This window comes from Patagioenas fasciata, chromosome Z (assembly GCF_037038585.1).
Source record: "Patagioenas fasciata isolate bPatFas1 chromosome Z, bPatFas1.hap1, whole genome shotgun sequence".
Taxonomy (NCBI): Eukaryota; Metazoa; Chordata; class Aves; order Columbiformes; family Columbidae; genus Patagioenas; species Patagioenas fasciata.
Window position 1 is genome coordinate 32,349,150 of NC_092560.1, and position 21,485 is coordinate 32,370,634.

The following is a 21,485-nucleotide window of genomic DNA, read 5'->3' on the forward strand; positions in this document are numbered from 1 at the left end:
CAAAACAAATGTGTTTACATGTGTCCTCCACATTTGACTTTATCCTCATCACTGGAGCTGGAATAGGCCTGGTTTGTGAGCATTTCTCACAACATCAAATTTGTAATACAACCATAACTCTTCTCTGATGCAGGTATCAACTACATGTGGTTATCAAATAGAATGACAGAGAATAATGTTGCTTTTTACCCAGTTGTGAATGTACACAGGCTGCACCCCATTCAACTACTTCTATAACAGGACACATTCCTTCTTCCTCCTAAGATGGTGAGGAATATGACCTCAGGGAACAGGTTGTGCAACCTTTGGATGCAAAACATAGATAAATCTAGGCATCTCTGAGAACATAATAAATACTTTCCGAGGTGTGCTTGGGGGGGCGAGAAAAAGCTACTGGATCTCTTTTTATTCCAATACTTAATATACTACCAGTATTTCAGAAAGGAACAGTTCACTTTGACAGTTGTTGGGAATATACCATTCAGTATGTATGGAATAAGGAATTTCTACAAACTGACAAGTTATCACATTATTCCTGAAATGCTGGCTGTAATGAAATTTCCATATGAAAACTGTTCTTCACAGATTGGAGAAGTGGTTATAAGACAAGGAACATCATATCTCATTTGTCAAATAATCTGTTGTATTTCTCAGTGCTTTGAGATCACACAAAGGAGTACCTTATCATAACACGTAACCAAAAGAGGCCAGGGCTTCCTATTGCTCTGGAAACCTGAACCCTTAATCTTTGATTTTTGCAAGCTTCGACATCTCAGATGTAATACTGTATTAGTATAGGGTTTTACATTGAGTATATTGTATAAATTGTTTAATGTGAAGAGTAAATGTTATGAAATTTTAAAACCTTGGACGCTGAAGCTGCACAGCAGCAGCCTGTGAATGGTGGTAGTTTTTGTGGTCTGGATGACTGCCCATTGGAAAATAAGCTTAAATTTGATCTGGAGCAGATTCTGCTTTAGGTCATGGGAAGCTGTTGTAGACTTTGCTCTGTCTCTGTGTTAACCATTATGTGCTTTTTGTAAGTGGAAGCCATCTGAAAACCTAATTGGGAAATCTAACTTAACTACCTGGGACAATGAGCTCGGTATTTAACATATATGATAAAATAGTAAGAGCCTTGGTCCTAACAGGCAGATAATGTAAGTAAAATAATTGTGTTCACTAACTGCTTTTGTCCCCCTGAATCTATGCTGTTGCGACAGTAGTATACTAAATTATATCTAAAATATAAAGTCAAATTTAGGACAGTCAGTTGGAGCAGCTTTTAAAAAAATAGTCTACTAAGAAAATAAAAGAAGCATAACCTCTTAGTTATTGGTACATTGGAGTTGTGTACAGCTGAAGGAAGTCGACTTGAGACAAGGAATATCTGCACCTTTCTTGTTAATGTTAATAAATAGGGCATAAATTATGGCCTTTTATTGATGGCATCAGTGTTTATTTCATGTACAAATTAGCATTCTTCTGCTTAGAGAAGCAAGCTGCTGCTTAGCTAAAGAAGAGAAGATTTGGTGGAATAAAGAATGCAGTCACCAAATATACTAAAGGGCTACTGCATTGAGAAAGGGAATAGTCCCTTCATGTCCACAGCAAAAACTGAAGAGTTAAACCAAACCGAAGATAAGTGAAGTTAGGTGACAGGGAAACACTGAAAGGATGGGTGTTGTGTAATGGGCTGGGTAGCACCAATATTGGATGTCATCAAGAACAGGAGAGACAACTATGTGTTAGAAGTTGCATAGGTAAAACCGACCATTTTTTAGGCCAGAAGGAGGGACTGGTAATTTCTCATCTGAGGACCAGAAGAGGCTGAATACCCTTGTTGATTTCAGCTGATATCAGGACACTAGAGAGAGGTACCAGTAGTTTGTCAGTCATGGTCTGAACCAGTAAATACCAGGGAGGGCAAAATCTGATCCAGTTAGGTAAGATTTCTCATTTTAATTCTTTTAGAAGAACCTCAGAGCGGTGGAACTGTGTGGATAGAATGCTGAACTGCGGGGCTGGTTGCCAAGTATGAAGCCTTCATCATTTTCCTGAAGTAATCAGGAAATTATGTTTCTCATCTGTAAGGTGATGATACGCATAAATCAAAACCTCCATAGAAGTGCATGCTTTATTCACATGTATGCCAAGTACTGGTGATAAATTTGTGGAAACACATTTGTTATCTGCAACTGAACTGAGCTACAGGAAGATGTCTTGAAGTGAGATTTATGTCACTCCATAGCTTCCTGGGCAAATTTAATGTATTTTACTAGGGAATATCACCTAAGACATAAATAGTGCAACTTGGTGCTCTAGGGATCTGTGTATAAAGTATTATTGTCATTAAGAAGATGTCTGTATGATTTAAAAAAAAAAAAAAAAATTGAACAAATTCAAAAAGGAATGATTTGACCTATATTTGAAGGCATATGCTTCAAATTAGCTTTGCTAATGAAGGAGTCTCTGAGGTATGCTGTATTTAGGATTGTGGGAGAGTAGAGTTCATACAGCTTCTGCACACAGGTTCCTGCATGGTTGCAGGGAGGCACAGGCTACAGGAAAACCATAGCAGCCTCCCAGCATAGGGGAATAGCTTCGTGGTAGTTATCACCTAATCTCACTGCAAATCAGCCAGGAGGAGAAGGGTGTCTTTTTTGTCATTGCTTTCAGCTGGAAATGGCTTACTAGGTTTTTACTGTTGCCTACTGCAGTTTCCCTGTTCTTTTACTCAGCGGGGTTCCTATGGGTCTGGCTCTGGGTCCCTGACCTAACAGGGTGTACCACTAGTTTCTGTTGCCCTCAATGGAAATTCTTTGACTGGAAAAAAAAAATTGGTTGCCAGTGAAATACTAAGAAATCTGACCCTGCCTACACTAACAAATGCGGCTCTGTCAGCAACCTGTTTACAAAACTGTCACCAGACCTAGTTAAAAACGCCGTGTGTGTCCTGAGTCTGATTTGCAGTGTAGTTAGGATCTTAAGCATGTTTTGCAAAGTGGAGCTGTGCTTATAACTACATTTTGAAGTAGCCATGTGGTACGCAGATTTAATATTTGGTCTGCATGAGGGAGAATGAATAATTTCAGATAATGACTATGTTTGAGAAAGTCGGAGTATGCATACAAACATTTTGTGAACACAGTAAGGGAGTTTGAAAGGATGTATTGGCTCAGCTTTAGCAGGTCATGACTTCAAGCACTGCAAGGCAGACTGACGCCAGTGCCATGGCTACAGCATTAATAGGAGGCAAGGGAAATCGGTAACAGCATAATCAAGGTATCAGTCGATTCTCTAAAGATGATAATGCAGCTACTATGTATGAAAAGAATGGTTTAAGTTACTTCCTCATGAATCTTAACAGCAGAAGGAGGAGAGAATTATGTTCTTCCAAGGAAGCATTTAACTGCCTTTGCTGCTACATATTTTTCTGCTCCTGCAGTACCCTGCATATTTTATCCACTGCATACCTTCCAGCTTACGCAACAAATGAGGTAATATCCTTACAAAAACTCTCTCTCCTTGTATTTGCCCATTCCACAATTCAGTACCTCCTGACTGAATGCATCCTACAGAAAAAGAGTAATGACCATCCAAGCAGACATTGTGCCAGAATCTACCATCCTGATTAAGGCACCTGAAAAGTACATAAATGGCTTAAGGTAAGTCAGGAAACTAAACATATACAATCTAAACTGGACCTCTATATGTGCAGATGAGAGAGGTAGGCAGTGATTCAGAGTATTTAAGAGGTGTACCTCTTTTGCTATAGATCTCATGTGGATTATAGGAGGGTCCTTGTGATGCTAACTGTCTGTGTCTCCTCTGTGATTCTGCCAGGTAATTCTGAAAGAGAAGGAAAGCACATCCAAGCAGGATGATTGGAGAGCTTCAGAGTTGTTTGCTTGGTGAAGGCTGTGGCCTAAAATGAAAGAAGTAATAGAGTATAGGTATGTCTTATGTGCATGATAGTTGAGGACAGATTATCTCAGTTGTTCTTTGAGTTTGCTTGAGCTGAGAGGTTGGAATCGAACAGTCAGAACCTGACCTTGTGTCTGTGTGTTTATGTGCAGTATGACTGAGCTGAGATTGCACACATAACTGAGACAGAGTAGAGCATAAGCACACCTGCTGCACTAAAGCATTGTGTTCTAAAAATGCACACACAGAGCATAATTACATTAGAATTTGCACTGGTCTGTTGTAGCACGTTCCAACGGATGAACATTGGCTGTATATCTGATATCAACATTAGCAATCCCTGATGCTGCACCCATTAAAGACAATGGCAAAGCAGTGGGGATAGCTTGGATGCTAAACGAATACCAGCTCAACTCAGAATGAATCTGTGTTTTACTTCAACAGAACTGTTTATACTAAAGAGATTTTCTTCCCCTATGGTTTGATATTAGGTTGTTTCCACCAAGTGAACACTCATGTAAACATGATCTCCTATATCACCCTGAAAATCATTCTATGCCAATTACTTTAAAAACAAATACCAGATGTCTATTTATATTGTTTGAGGTAAATGCTCACAACCATTGGCAGCACTGGCCTCTCCATGATTCAGGCAGTGATGGAAGTTCCAGCACAGTTCCTAGTCCTTCTGGTTTATAATTCAATGGCAAAGAAAACAAATTCATACTGTGATCTAATTGGGAATGTAATTTAAGTACCGCTGAGAAAGCAGTTTTTCTAAAACTTCTCTTTTGTTCTTTGGTCTCATCACATCCGCAGTAGACTCAGATGTGAACTTGGCTTGGTGGTTTCATGTGCAGATGCTGCACCAGCATAACTAGAGTAATTCAGACTCCTCTTCCCATCTCTGCCCTCCACTGTTTTGTAGCTGTGCTTGTATATATTGCTGGATTACAATACACTACTTCTAATTTGAGTCTTGTACTTGGAGGGAATATTGAGGAATATCTTATCTTTAATCAAATATTGATGTTCTGTTCTGCTTTTGGTGTGACACTCTATGCAGTATTTGACAAAAACAGAATCTAAGTTACCCTGTAATGGACTTTTTTACTTTACATTACTACGTGTCCTAATCATTAGAGGTAGATAATATATATATCTACTTACCTATATCTACACTTATATATACGCTTATATGTAATATGTATACTCTATATTATATACTGTACATATTTTTTATATATATATATATAGTATAAATTAGAGTTGTATTGTAGATTATCTATACAATATAATTGACTTCTAGCTTATGTGGAAAGAAATTATAATTGTATGAAATGCGTATTTAGGCCTGTGGCAAAACAAATAGGTATTTTACGTACATGTAGGCTTTACCTACATATTGTTGGTTAAACCTTGGGAATGTAGAATAGTTTTCTAGTTTAGAATTTTGTGGTTCTATCAAATTGTTGTAATTGGGTAATTCACCATCTGATGGCACTTAATTTCAAGCTCAGAAACCTTAGGCTGCTAAGAAGACACTGAAAAATCATAACTTCCATCCACAGCAAATGCCAGAAATCAGCAGCATTCATCATTCATTGCTTTTTATAGAGTATTCATTGCTTTCCATTGAGCACAAGAGCTCTCGATCCCCAGGTGTAAGAAATGGCATAAGGAGGGCAAGAGGCCAACGTGGCTGAGTGGAGACCTGCTGGTCAAACTAAAGAGCAAGAAGGAAATGCACAGGCGGTGGAAGCAGGGACTGGTTTCCTGGGAAAAAGCATAGAGACATTGCCCGGTTGTGCAGAGATGGGGTCAGGAAGGCCAAGGTGCAGCTGGAGCTGAACTTGGCAAGGGACACAAAGAATAACAAGAGGGGTTCCTACAGGTGTGTCAACCAGAAAAGGTCAAAGGAAGCGTAACCCCCCAGATGAGCAAGAATGGAAAAGTGGTAACAACAGATGAGGAGAAGGCTGAGGTACTTGGTAATATCTTTGCCTCCGTCTTCACTGGCAAGCTCTCTTCCCACACCTCTCCAGTGGATGAACTACAAGACAGGGACTGGGGAAGTGTAAGAGAAGATGAGGTTTGTGACCAGCTGAGGAACCTGAACACATGTAAGTCTATGGGACCTGATCATACATGTCCCAGAGTCCTGAGGTAATTGGCTGATGTAGCTGCCAAGCCACTCTCCATGATATTTGAGAAGTCATGGTGAAGTCCCTAGTGACTGGAAAGAGGGAAACATCACACCTGTTTTTGGAAAGGGTAGAAAGGAGGACCCTGGGAACTACCGACCTGTCAGCCTCATATCTGTGCCTGGGAAGATGATGGAATGAATCCTTCTAGAAGCTCTGCTAAGGCACATGAAGGACAGGGATGTGATTTGAGACAGCCAGTATGGCTTGGGCAAGTCCTACCTGACCAACCTAGTGGTCTTCTACGATGGAGTAGCTACATCAGTGGACAAAGGAAGAGCTATGGACGATGACTATCTGAACTATCTGAACTTCTGTAAAGCCTTTGACATCCTTCTCTCTAAATTGGAGAGATATGTTAGTTTGAGGGTGGACTGTTCAGTGGATGAGGAACTGGTTGGATGGTTGCTCCCAGAGGGTAGTGGTCAATGGCAAAATATCGGAATGGACAGCAGTGGCAAGTGGTGTCCCTCAGGGGTCTGTACTGGGACCAGTATTGTTTAATATCTTCATCAGTGACACAGACAGTGGGATGGAATGAACCCTCAGCAAGTTTGTGGATGACACCAAGCTGAGGGGTGCAGTTGACATGCCTGAGGGACAAGGTGCCATCCAGAGGGACCTGGACAAGCTCGAGAAGTGGGCTCCTGTGAACTTCATGAGGTTCAACAAGGCCAAATGCAAAGTCCTGCACCCAAGTCAGGGCAATCACAGGTATCAGTACAGGCTGGGGAATGAAGGGATTGAGAGCAGCCCTGTGGAGAAGGACTTGGGTGCATTGGTGGACATGAGTTGGCAATGCGCACTTGCAGCCCAAAAGCCCAACCATATCCTTGGGCTGCATCAAAAGCAGCTTGGTGAGCAGATTGAGGGAGGTGATTCTGCCCCTCTGCTCTGCTCTGGTGAGACCCCACCTGGAGTCCTGTGTCCAGCTCTGGAGCCCTCAGCACAGGAAAGACATGGACCTGTTGGAGAGGGGCCAGAGGAGGCCACAAAAATAATCAGAGGGCTGGAACAGCTCTGCTCTGAGGACAGGCTGAGAGAGTTGGTCGTCATTCAGCCTGGAGAAGAAAGGCTCCATGTAGACCTTATTGCAGCCTTTCAGCCTATGAGAAAGATGGGGACAGACTTTATTAGCAGGTTCTGTAGTGACAGGACAAGGGGTAATAGTTTTAAACTAAAAGAGGGGAGATTCAGACTAGACAGGAGGAAAAAAGTTTTACACTAAGGGTGGTGAAACTCTGGAACAGGTTTCCCAGAGAGGTGTTAGATGCCCTATCGCTGGAGACATTCAAGGCCAGGTCAGACAGGACTCTGAGCAACCTGATCTAGTTGAAGATGTCCCTACTCATTGCAGGGGGGTTGGACTAAATGAATTTTGAAGGTGCCTTCCAGCCGAGACTGTTCTGTGATTTTGTGATGTCTCTGATTCTTCGTGAGCTGCACACATGAACAAGGAAGAAGAGATTAAATAGGCAAATATGCTTGGCCTAGACTCTAATATCTTTTTTGAAACATTTCTGGATATGCATGAAGGGATTCTCTTAATAATTTCCACTTCATTAAAAGAAACAGAAGCTGTAGGAAGACACTTAAATAGAAAAGTTTGTCTTGCTGTTGCTTTTGTAATGAAAGGCTTAAAATCCTTAGTAATAATGAGGAAAGCTGTTTAAAGTTGTTTTTTTTAAATTTTTTTTCCTTTACCCTTTGGTTCAGGTACCCTACATATTAACATTTGTGAATACCCGCGAAAGCAGAAATATCCTAGTTAGTGACTGAAAAAGCCACAGACATGGAACTTGTTTGCAACTGGAGAACACTGATGTCCAGAATGTCAACCTGTTCTGCCACCATTACCGCAAGAAAGGTAAAGGTTTAGGCCTTTTTACATTGCTACAGTGTTTTCTCTGCATGGTTAGATATTTAGACTGTGGTGGTATATGCAGTATGGTTACAGTTTTTCATCTCATACATGAAGTCCTAGCCTCTACTGTGAGAAGAGACAGCTGTCTCCTGGTAGTCTTGGGAATGATATGTCTGAAAAAAATATCGTGGTAAGAAAATACTTTTAGAAAGGTAAAGAGAGCTTAAAAAAATAGAATGACACATTTTTATTTTACTTTCCTTGCCAAGGAAATCCCAAGAGTCATCTTGGTAGAAGACTTTGTGTTTAAGACTTGGAGTGAGCAATAAAACCCTCTGTAATTGAATTACAATCATTTAAGCATGTTACAGGTTTATCTTTTGTTGTTTCTTTCGTTGGGTGCTCAGAACCTCTGGGAAGCTGCAATGAGTCCAGTCCTCCTGATGGCATAGAGCTTCCATTTTTAGCCTTGCAGGATTACAGGGTAACAAATATGAAGTCTGTGATATGTGTCTGGCTTCACCTTTTGTTTTTGTTCATGCAGGGAACTGGAAATTAACTAGAAGGGATTATAGCTGCCCAGTAGCTTGTTTTGGATGAGTTGAAGCGGTAGCCCCTGTGCAGCTGTGGCCTCTTCACAGCCACAAAGGCTGCAGCTGATCTGGGGTGTGACCTGAATTTCTTCATTCTTGGCTTTGTGCTGGGACAGTCATAGGGAAAACCACAAATCTGAAAGGGAAAGAAATAGAAGGATCTTTCCAGAAAGGTGGTGTCCTCTGCACAGACGAAGGGTGATGTCCTTGGGAAGAAGTTAGTATCAGTGAGCATGCAGTTGGAGACTATACAATAATGTGTTTATACCAGTTTGCATTAGTGTTTTTAATGCTGCTATTTTCTAAACTTTGAGTATTTTTATAACTTCAGTATTTCTAGTGTGTTTTTGGCAATGTGCTTTTTTGAGAACTTCCATATAAAACCAAGAAGTAAAAGGAGTTGTCCTGGTAGTGATTGATCCTCATATAGATCATCATCAACATTGAGGATCACAGTTTCTGTTGCTTGACAGACTGGAGTGGAATAGCAGGAAGCAGTAGGTTACAGTCTCTTCTGTGGACCAGCCAGTTAGATGAAGAAAGGTGTAGTTGCTTGTACACATCACAGAAACTGATTGAAAACAAGAGAGATCTGGCATCTGTGAGTTCTTGGTTCTATCCTACAGCGTGGGGACAGTGTTCATGTATTTAGCACAATGGATCTTTCTGCCCTGGCTATGTCACATGTGTCTCTTTGAATCTGCTCTGCTTTTCCAATTCTTTCTTGTTCCCCCAAACTCTTTGTCTTGTATCCAAGCTAACGAGCTTCCTCTAGTGTACTTCATGGGCACCACCAACGAGTAGTGATGGTACAAAGGGCAGAATTTCTCAGCAGTCAGTTCTGGTGTCACAGGGGGCCAGGACCAGAAAGTTCATTAAAAGTTCCAAACTGCACAAAGATCCCTTTTTTAATTGGGAGGATGCTCAGTGCATCTGTAGGAAGGATGTGCACACAGTGTGGTGATGGAGGTAGAGGGGGTGTGGAAGGTCAGGGCCATCTTCTATTTCAGTGAAGTGTTCAGAAAATAATGGTACTACTCTCTAGGACACTTACATGATGCACGGATAAAACACAGTTTTGAGAACTTTATAACTTGTTCAGAATTTGGCTAATACCAGGCATGACCCTGACAGGCTATGCTTTACAGTAAGTTAACCCCTTTTCTCACCCACAGTATCCCTCCCAAAGCATGCAGACAAAACAGATTCTCAGTGAAATAGCTGTAAGAAAAAGACAGAGAAAAGGGAGATTGCTCTCCTTTAACCCCATATTCAGGACAGCTGTACTCTTTTAAACTTACCAGAAAAATTCCTGACACATACATTCAGTGTGGAAAATTTCAGCTTGAGCACTTAGAGTTTGGCAAAGTTATAAACAACTGAAAACAAGGTCTTATAATGGAAAGTACTAAGCAAGGTTAACTATTGGTGGAAGTAACAGCAGTGCGTATGATACAAGCATAGATGTACATTTGTATACATTAGCAGATATAGAGTATCCAGGATGACAGATATCAGTGGCTTGATTGGATGATGGTATTTTTAATCAGGTGCAAAGCCATGAATGAGGTACAGAAGTTAATTTGTAAGCACCTTTACTTGCTCATTCTAAGCTCTGCAGGAGCAATTCAGCAAAGGTGCTACAATTGCAATGCAGGAGAACTTCTTTACCTGCTGAACACAATGAAGCTACTTCTTTTAGACCAGCATAAAGGAACTATTTAAGGAGAGCTGAGCAGGAGTTTGGCCAGTGTCTCAGTGTTTAAGCGCACTCGCTTGCTGTAAGATTGTGAGAATTAAGCTCTGGAGGTGATACTGAAGCAACAGAGTTACAGCTGTGGAAAAGTTTGCCCTTTGCCTATTCTGAGTGTAGTTTGTTCTCACCAGCCATGCAGCGTAATTCCTGTGCTTGGGAGATGAAAGGATGTGAGTTTTGTATATGCACTAAACATACCTGTCTCTTCTACTTCACTGGATTATAATGGAAAATAATATTTGAAACACTCAGTGATTTTAGCTTAACTAAACAAGGAGTGACAGAACCAATGTTATTCTTTAGGAAAATTGTAGGGAGGGCTTTGCCACATCTCCCTGCGCAGTAAAAATAGCTTTAATATGTTTGTATCAGCATTTTCTCCCCTCAAAAACTGTGTTTAGATGGCATAGGCTTTTTGCTATTTCTCTTTGGCATGGTATGCACATACTGTAGTAATCCATTTTTTCATCAGCTTGTTGCTAATAATGAGCCACCTAAGCTCCAAAAACCTGCCTCTGCTCTTAGCTGTAAAAGAATGCTTAAAGGATTAAGGGATGTCAGTCATCATCTTGTTTTTTAGCAGGAGCGTGTGTATGTGTGTGCAGGGACAAGGGGAAGAGAGCCTGAGCTGGAGTTCAGGAATTACACTGTGTGTGTGGTCTGAGGTTATTTCTCATTTCATGAAATGCATGCTTCATTCCTGGCTCAGGCAAAACTTGCACGTCACTGAATAAGTCCCTTATCCAGTTTCCAAAACACTGAAGAGATTTGAAAGGGCTCTGTGGGTGGACTGCTACTATCAGCAAAAGCAAATAAGCTAACCTATTTAGCTAAGCATTTTTTAATACTTAAACAGAATAACCTTAAGCAACACTTGAACAGTTGTGGCCAGCCAAGGGAAGAGAAGGGAAAAAAAAACCCAACAAAACACAGAGGAGTTTAAGCAGTCGCACCTTAATTAACATTAAAGGCTGGATTATAGCTGTTGGTGTGTGAAGGTGCTGTCTGATCAGTTCAGGGAGAACACTGGGGAATGATTAAATGAACTGACTGTGCTGCTAAGAGTCCCCTGTGGTGTACTAGTCATAGTTTATTCAGCATTTCATCTTCCTTTAATCGAATATGGTGTAAACTCATTATAGTCACCCCCAAAAAGATTATCCAAAGACTCCTTGTATCAAGCTGTTTTGATTTCCAACGTAAGTAAATGGCCCTACCCTGTAAAACCATCAGTGTCCAGCAGCAAAGCATTATTGTAGCAAATGCTATCTCTGTACTGAATCTCAGCACCCAAAATAAATTATGGTTCATTTCATGGCAGGAAAAAAAATATTGCAGAATGCAGTCAGGATGTTAATAAACCAAACCAGCAACTGTGGGTGAAACTCAAATGACAGGACAGCACTAGGGAGCCTTACAAAATGTTGCTATTCATCTGTTCAACTAGTTGGAAATGATGTGGCTGGAACAGGGTTGAATTACAGCAAATTTGTTTTCAATCCAGTGTTCAGTGATCAGAATATCACTGATCTTGATAGATTTACTCCAAATTAGCAATGAAACCGACATCCCAACTGTCCGACCCATGTATTTACAATATTAATTTTGTTAATGCTAAATCAAGGTGGAAGAATCTTTTTCAAAGTGAATCTCAGACAGACATCTTGGAGCCTGCAAGATCAGGATGTGTGAAAGCCCAGGCAGGGCAAAATGCAGTAACATAATTTGGTTAAGGCATCCTGTGACAGGTATGCAGAGGATGGATACACATCTCTTGGAGGTCTAACAGAGTGCAGGATTAAAGGCCTTTGCCCAAGGGAGGAGGTTCCTGCTTCATTGTGGTGTGAGAGAAGAAACACTCAGCTTCTAGATGGAAGATTTTGCTGAGACCTTTGCAACCCAGAATGCAACTCCAAATACTTCTTACCTGCCAATGCCAATGTTAAACTGGGTCCCAAGAATCTCACATTCTGAATAAACAGTGGATAAATGAATGTTGCCAAGAGGCAATTGAATCACAAGGGAGAAGTAAGAGGAATTTGATGGTTTTGCTTTCTCCATGACATTAGCAATTCTTACCTGCTCAGTGCAGGCCAAAGACTGATGAATTGCTGAAGCCATATCATGTGTTGTCTTTGCAGGATGCACAGAGACAGAACAAACTCATGAGACTGTGCAGTTCTTGTCTCTGTCCACAACCCAGCACCACAGACCTCCCTCATCACATCTTCCCCGTGAGAAGGAGAGGGCGTGATTAGCCTTCCCTTTAATGCTGGGTTTGCATCTGTCCCTAGTTGCCATCTCCCCATGGGGAAACTGAGTCATAAGACAGGTAAATGGCGTATGCAAAACATCTGTGATGGACCCAGATTGCTGTGGACATGAGCTGCAAATCTGTTCTTCCTTTCTTACATTGCATAGCATCCTGCAGCAGATATTCTGCTGGGCTGGTTGACAGACCTGCCTGGATGGTGAGCCCTGGAGGGGATTGTGGCAAGAAACCCTTTGTGTGGTCAAGGATGGATGGTATAGAAATATCCAAAGTGCATGCAGTTACAATCTAGACAAGTTACTCAAGATAAGCCCAGAAAAGATAAATGTGTCTGGGTATGCGTAACTAAAAGTTAAGGGTAAACAAATCTGGACAGCAGAAGAACTTAGCTGATAAGCAAAGGTGGGATTTGAAGAAATTTTTAGGGTTTACTACAGGCCTATCACGAATGATCCAGAGAGAGTTCTGAATAACAGCATACCAATGCACTACAAAAGTCATTAATGTTTTCTGTGCCCTTGGATGACAGCAGTTGATGTTGAAATTCTCCACATTCTCAACAGCTCCAAAGCTGAAATTTGTCTTGTGTTGTTGTTTATTTAGTCTGACTAGTTCTGGACAAGGTGTTAGCCCCTCGTTCATTTGTGCTTAATGCACAGCAGTGAGTCCAGCTGCTGAATATGGGGCTTTTCTCTGAAGTTGTCTGCATTAGCGTCTGGCTACTAAGACCAAGCTGTGCTGCCAGACCTCCATGACACTGTCCAGACAAGGCTTTCCCAGACTTGGATGAGCCTAGGAAAAAAAAAAAAAAAAGCAAACCCAAAACCCTCTTTGAGAAATCAATGCCAATTTCAAATAATGCACTGCAAAGTGCTTCTGCTTGTGAAGCCAGCAATCAGAAAACCAGAGGGCTCTGAACCAATTCCTGTTGTAGGACCTGATGCTGACTTCTTGATGGTAAATGACCACATTACTCCTTGGGGCCTGTGGGTGCCAAAGCAAAGATGCATGTGAGAAAACTCACTGGCTGAAAGCAAGGGCATGTTTTAAACACTAGAGGTAGTTTAGTAACCCAAGCCTGTTTCTGATTAAAATAAGACTCCTTCAGATGAATGGAATGTAAACCGCATACCAATTATTGGAATCCCATAAAGGAAACTCCCTTTTCCGTCTGTCTATCCATCCATCCGCCCACCCACACAAGCACAGTGTCTTACAAATATCCCTCTGTAGAAATGATGGAAAAATTCAGTGCTTGCTTCCTTTTTCCTTACCTCCCAGGTGCTGGATGACAACTGAAGAGACGAAATTGCAGTGAAGCCACTTAAGCACTTATCAAAGAAATGGACCTGCTAATTAAAAGGATAATATTTCCTGGCACCAAGACAAAACACACAAAGCTGAATCTCAAGGACTTCCTCAAGCAAACTTCTGTGGGAATGTGGCTGTGTGAGGGCTGCAGGAACAAGCCTTAAAGTAAGACCTGCTCAAAGTGAAACCATCAGATCAGTGCACTCATTAGAAAAAAACACTAAGGCGTGTGTATACCTGCTTCATTTGCCAAATGTGTCATTGCTTTGCATTCCTACTTCTCTTTTTATTGAGGCTTTTCCATGTAATTGATTACAGTAATTAATTTTGCCATCACTTCTGTGAGGCAGGAGGTATTTCTCCCAGGTCAGCTGTGCAGTGTTGGTTTTACAGATGGCAAAACCAAGATGTAAAGTTCGGAGACAACAAATCAGTGCTGGAGTATGGTAGAGTCCCGTTCCTGGCTCTGACCACAATACATGCTGTTTCTGCTAGGTATGCGTTAATCTCAAACAAAGCCCTTAAACTAGCAGATCTTCCCTATGCGAATGAAGGCGATGCATCTATTTTAGTGAGCACTCTTCTAATATCCATGACACCACATAAGGAATTTAGATCCATGATAAAAGCAACACTATGGCATGGTTTTTTACATTCCTACTCTAATTGCAGGACAGTTCAGTCTCAATGCAAAAGGCAGCCTCTGGACCACTGGAAGAAGTTTTAAATGTTAATAATTTGGGGAAAAGTTGGGTCTACCGTGGTATTACGGTCTAGTTCATGCTAACTGTTTTTTTATACTCTACTGGCCTCTAGAGGGATAATTTATACACAGGCTGAAGCAGTAACCTAGCGATTTTAAGCGTTACTGCCTACTCTTCGATCTTCATGCCAGGTAGTTATTTTCTGTTTTGCAAGACTTTCAGGCAGTGAGGCTTTGTAGCTCTTTGGAAACACTCTTTTCACTTCCGTGGTTTTCCTTCTCTCCAGGCAATAGATGTAAGGTGTGTTTCTTCTGCTCAAATAAATAAGGGTAAAAGATCCTGGCAATAAACGCCTTTCAACTGCTGAAGTGAGAAGCTCTGAGGAAAATGTGCCAGAGGAGTGAGTGAAAGAGAGAAGTGCTGAAAAGAGAATACAGTGTTTTAAGTATACTGTGTATCCATAATTTAAAATCTCCTAAACACTAAGAATAACTCTCATGAATCCTGTCATATTCACTGGAAAGCATAACTACATCATGAAAGAAAAAAAAAAAAGAACCACCACCAACAAAAACCATCACGCGTTTGAAATCCCTGAAAGACAGCTCATCTTCTTTGGTTTTTTGTGCATTCTGTTTCTCTGTGCACTGCAAGGGTTTGCTGTATTCTCTACTTCATTCCCAGACCCCACCTTTTGTTATATTTTTTCAGAATATATGTATTAAAGTTGAGAAAAACACTGAACAGAAAGTTTGACAGTTTTCTGCCACAGGTAGGTAATGGTCTGTAAGCAGTAACTGCTTTCAGGGCATCTTGTGGCTTTGTTCCGTATTAAGTACCTATATTCTTAATGTTTAAAGTGCACCTTTCTGTAACTTCAGAGCACAGCAGGCATCTTGGTACTTCTATGTGAAGGCCTGCGTTACTGCTCCAAAATAATCTATACCCTTTATCCAGCACCAACAGTGTACATCTTCCAGGTCCTCACCTCCGTCCTGGTCCTTTACCTCCACTCCTGATGGCCAGTTTTCTCCCAATTGAAATGTCTTCTGTCTCCTCAGGATAACTCCATCATCTCCCGATTGTCAGTTTTGCACTTGGAGTGAAGTCAGCTCGCTGGACTCCAACTCAAACTAATTGTAATTCCTCTATGCCTAATGATATGATAGTTGTAGAATATGCTTATATTAGCTTCTTCTTTTCTCTTTGAGGTGACTATCATGGGCATTCAGTGTAGGGACGTGACTTGTCTAGAGACCATCCTTACCTCAAACACTATGTTACTGTTTAAGTTGACATACTTGTTTCCCAGTTTTTCCTACAAAGTCCTTTGCAACATTTAACCATGTATGGGAAATATTATTGGGTTCTGTGAAAAGTCAAGTAGGGCCCCTGTGGTAGGACAGACATCCGTCGTGGGATTTGCTTCTGTTAAGCCTTATTCTAGTAAAACCCTGAGGGAAGCAAAATGCTGTAATAATCAAGACCTGCAGCTGTAAGCTACAGCAAAATTCGTCTTGACTCCAGGAGGGCTGGGCTTCCAGTCTTGTGTGGAAAAAACAAAAGATACCACATCACTCCAGTGTGCCTGCAACCAGTGGAAAGATTTCCTCTCATTCCTTCTCTGTGCTGTTCTGCATATACATCATCAAAGTCCCGCAAATTGAGTTATTTATGAAAATTTGTATGTACTCTTCAGCACATATAAGAAGTGATCAAGTCCAAAGACTGAAGTGTAGTGTAGTGACATATAAACATTTTGTGAGAACTTTTAAAATTATCTGAATTACTATTGATGCTTGCTGTGTCCCACTTGGGTAGCTAGATGAGGTAACCAGTATAAAGCTAATCTTCAAGAGGCTGTATATTTGCAATTATCAAAGATGACGTTCAATCTATGCAGGTTATATGTACTACTAGTAAAAAGTATCTCCAAATGGAGAACAAATGAAACAAAGGAAATTCTGACTGTTATGATTCAAGTAAGAAAATGGAGCTGTGTAGAGCTTCTGAGTTTTAGTGCTGTTTTGCAGGCTTGGTTAGTGTGTGGTGTACAAAAGGAGGAAATTACAAAACAGCGATTGGCTGGCTTGGCCCGAAACTGTGCGCTAGAAATTACTGGATTAGTGGTGACAGTAACTAGAGATGCCAGGGAACTGCAACAGCGACATGTCATCTGTGCAACAAATAACTGGGGTCAAAGAGAAAGCACAAAGACCACATTCAGAGACTGTGTCCTTTTGTTGTGGGAAACAGCCTCACAATGCAAATGCTTATTCGTTTGAACAAACCTTGAAGAAACTGCTGGAAATTGGGACAAATTCAACAAATACGCAGGTCAGTGCAAGCCTTTCAGGAAGGAAGACAATGCTGGAGTATTTTGGATTCATAAGGTCTGAGGTGACAGCACAGAACGGGCTGAAAATGTTGTAGCAATTCTGCAACTGCTACATGACACAACACTGATGTTATTAAATGAGAGTTAAAACAGAGCTTGATAAAATCTCTGAGCTTCCTCTAACTTCACAGCTAGACTATCACAGGCAACCTAGAGGTATGAATATGCAAAAAATCTTGATGCTATGAGCAACTTAAACGGGGGAAATCCATCTTTTTCTCTTCAGCATTATTACAGTAAAGTTCACAGGTAGTTGTAAAAGGCTGAAGCTAAAACTCTGTCTTGTGAAGCACAGGAGTGTGGTGTTCTTTGGCAGAGTGGGGCAAAAGGATATTCATCTGATCTGCTTGAAGTACAGAGTATCCATATAGCTTACTATGGAGCCTAACTTAAGTGCTGAATCTCACCGCCTTCCCCCACTCAGCCTTTGGTCTAAATCACTCATTATGCTCTTGAATTTGGAAGCCGTAAGAGGCATGTAACATCAGTGAATGTGGCCCAGAGTGCCTGAGGGCTTAGAAAGAAAGAGGCAAAAAGAAAATTCCCGCCTAAATGAAAACGGTGCTTCAGTTTCAGATGTGTCAGTGTTGGATCAAAACTGGGGTGCCAAAGAAGCCCATGGTAGATATTTTGCACATGGAATAGAGGTGTACCATGTGCTGGAAGTCTTTCCTGTCCTTGCATTTCAGTCTTCCACATCAACACAACGTCACTGTGCTCATGTTGACAGGAATTTAGCAGATACTAAGGGCCAATGGGTAAGACATTTTTATCTCCTGTTGCAAGTAATGAACTTCTAAATCTTGCCCTGGGAGTACATGCAATGGTCTTATGAAAATGACAGATAAATGTGGCCATTTATGGCACCGGCTATTATTATATTAATTTCAAGCTATCAATTAAGTGCAAGTGTTAGTTGCTTTCCAATGGAAGCAGGAGGTATCAACAGTGAGTGACAAGGACAGTACTTTCATGGCATAATCTGATATGATGGGGCAATATCTAATATGACCCCACATTGGCTAAACTGTAGTGTATTATGGCAAAAGGACTCGTAGAGAAAAAACTGTTTGTAGCCTTTTTAGTTGGAAACAAATTAGAGTAGCTAATTTGTATTTCAGAGGATTGTTCCTAAGTTGCAGGTCTTCTATGCTCCGAGCAGTGTCAGGGTATTGGGAAGATGCTGAATCAAAAGTCTTTCAAAGAGGTAACCAGGTATTCATATACAACTAAGGGGGGAAATTTATTTTGTTTTATTAATACTAATGTTTCTGTAACTTTTTAGTATCTTTTTTTTATAGATTCATAGAGTTTAAGCCAAAAGGGACCATTAGCTTCTTTCACAAACACTGAATGTCATTTGCTTTATGTTAGGGCATTAAGTATACTAACAGTATAGGTACTTTAAACAGCTTTTACTGTGCTTTATACTTTCAAGACTGGCCAAAGAAACATGTGCATAGATAGCCTTCAGATGTTCATTTTAATTAGCAAATCTGAGTATCTGAAAGCAAACCAGTTTTTCCACATTATTTTGCTTTATCAAGAGCACAATATATGAGGGTAACCATTGCATCATCCATTCTTGTTCATCTGCTCTAACTGTCAAAACCAAGAAAACTGATTGCCAGTAAACCAGTTGTTTTTGGTTTTGTTTTTTTTTTCTCTTTCCTGGATACAGGAATACAGGGACCTATGCTGGATTTATGTTTTCCAGACCCCATCCCACTTCCTTGCTAGAGTTTGAAATTGCTGAGCAGGATTTCCAGTGGCAACTCCAATATGGAGTTCACCTTTCATGACTATAACCTTTTTTCTCAGGGAGATTTTAGAAATTCTCCAGGAAAGGGAAGCAACTCATTGGAATAACGCAAGAAAACCACTACTTTCAGTTTGCAGTGCAGACTCTTTCTGGCAACAGTCTGAGTGGACCTATTCAGCACACTGAATGCAGTAGCACAAAGGACGGGACTCTTTAATGAGAGACTTTGTTATCTCTCTCTTTTTTTAGCCTTTATTGTTGAGGAAACTGGAAGGTGTTTACTGAATCAAGCAGAGCTGGGGTGGGGAAACGCTGCCACTGACAACTGAATTCTCTCTCTAACACATTTAGCGTGCAGCTATAGCGCCAAGAATTTAGCAGGTAATTGCTCACTGTGTGCAGGGGTCTCGCTTGCAGAACTGCAGAGCACTCATAAGAGCCATGGAAGTCAATGGAAGTGGTGTCTGGAAAATGTAAAGTGCCTGCTAGTGCCGAAAAGTCTGAAAAAAAAAAAAATAATCCCAGGAGCCTCAATTTAGGCACACAAAAGAGGTGGGCCCCTTGGACATTAATCTGTGCTTCAATTCCCATCTTTTATAGCAGTCCCTCATTTCATAGGCTTGTTATAAATGCAGTCTGTGAAGCACTCAAGTATTATAATACGAAGGAAAACAGAGAGACCTGCAAGGAACTTAACTCTTCTGTCTTCAAAGCTGTCTCTGAATTATGCAGAACACTGGGGATGGGACAAGCTGATGACTAGCAGCCCAGTCTATAAACCCTTACCATACCCTGAGGCACACACACAACTGAACCCAAGGAAGATTTTATGGGTGAGGGAAGTTCTGGTGTTCTTCACTTTAAAGAATTGTATCTGCAGCTTCATTGTGTATTTTTAGTTCTACATGTGTGCACCACACATGCAGAATGCTGTTGTCTCTAATGGCTTTGCTTTTCAGGATACTTATAGTCCTAACTGCAATTGGAGATTCCTGAAATATTCCTTATCTTCCTAGGCTTCTCGTTCACTAGAAAACTGTTTGTGGGTTTTTTACCTCATGTCATCTTTTATGTTTAAATCAGAGAAATAAATATTTATTTGTCCACACACCAACCCTCCATCCTCCAGAATCACAAGGAAAATCAAGAGCTTTGTATTCTGTAGGACTGTCATGTCCTTACCTGATTTGGTTCTCAGTTCTGTAAGTGGTCATTTACTGGTCCATTTGACAACTATTTAGCATCTGCTTTGTTTCTATCTGCCTACTCCCTGCCCTGTTTTTTCTGAGGATGTCCTGTCTAATATTTCAATGAAAGGATTTCTCTGATAATACTAACATTCACAAAAATTGCCTCGTATTATGCACAAGGTAGCACATTCTTTTCTCAGCACAGTATGAGTTGCTTTCTCAACTTTTCTTGTAAGTGGTACTTAAATTTGCAGTATGTCTCACTTTAGGTCTATCAAATACCACAGAGCTTTCTCTTCTACCAGTAAAAGAAACCTCATAAATTTTTAATGGCTATCATTCAGTGTACTCCTTACTTCAAAGGCACTTCTGCGATCTTACTGGAATTTCCCTTCTTGAAGATATATCCATAAAAATTGTCATTACATATAATCATCACTGGAAAAGCAAAAAGGTGACTAGATGCAGTATACATTTACAATGACTGTAGGGACATGACTGAAAGATCACATTCACGATTGTCAGCCTCAGGGTGCAAGATCCCCTTCCAGTGCCCATCCATATCACAAAGGAATTTTTGCAGTATACTGCTCTCACAGCCTGAGTCTATAGGAGATTTCTCATTCATCATACAGAAAATGGATTAATTTGCAACAAAGACAACAAATCTCTAGCTTGTGCATGCGCCTTATTTGACATCCCGTGCTTCTTTTTGTTCCTGTTCTTCAGTTCGTAGAGACCAAATATGATATCCTCGAGTGAAGCAGGCAACCAGGGGAATGCTGGGTTCTTCAAGATTTGCAACTTCCAGATGTTTTTACACAACTGTTCGAAATTGAGATGTTGGGTGTATGGCTTTCATTTTGTTTTTCTACAGTACACTCTTTTGCTCCTTTGTCACCCCTTCCTTTGTGTGGTATTTGAGATGGTTTAAGGTAAGGGCATATATTGTCTGTCCATTTTTATTGTGGCTCTGGATCCAATCAGTGCTGCTAGTGGTTGAGTGAACTTCTCTGTCTAGCAGCTTTTTACAAGCTTCTTTACGCTGTCTGAGTAGTTGTGTCTTTCTTTGACAAAAATGTTTGACACTACTGGATTGAATGAAATAGAAATTTTCAAATTAATTTCTGAACTCTGCTAATGAAAAGGAGTAATGTGAAAAAAATAAATCACTACTTTGAAAAGACTCCTGTGTTGTGTCTCGTAAAAGAGCCTTCAGATGTTCTTTAGTATGAACTCTATTTATTTTTATTACTCTTCCTAATATCTAATAATGAAACCTTCTATTTATGTGCTTCATCTTCAAAGTGCCTTAAAAACATTTGCTATCTGAACATCTGGAGGACTGGATGTCCTACCATTCAAAGTGTCTCCCACTACTACACAAGATAATCTTAAATGATTCCAGCATGACCTTACCGCCTGCCAGACTTCTCGGAGGATGATTTTTCTTCAACTTTAACCTCATCTCCTATTTGCCCAAAGGTTTCCAGCATATTTTAGA

At 40.7% G+C, this 21,485-nt stretch overlaps 1 long non-coding RNA gene across 2 annotated transcripts; it reads left to right on the top strand.

Moving 5' to 3' along the window:
• Positions 1 to 3,395: 3,395 nt before the first annotated feature.
• On the top strand, positions 3,396 to 21,167 carry LOC139826479 (uncharacterized). Of its 2 annotated transcripts, none has more exons than XR_011736558.1 (3): positions 3,396 to 3,668; positions 7,848 to 7,998; positions 13,898 to 21,167. It is a non-coding gene; the product is annotated as an uncharacterized lncRNA (long non-coding RNA). The 2 variants fall into 2 exon arrangements; XR_011736559.1 differs by lacking the exon at positions 3,396 to 3,668 and adding an exon at positions 3,851 to 3,956.
• Positions 21,168 to 21,485: the final 318 nt, after the last annotated feature.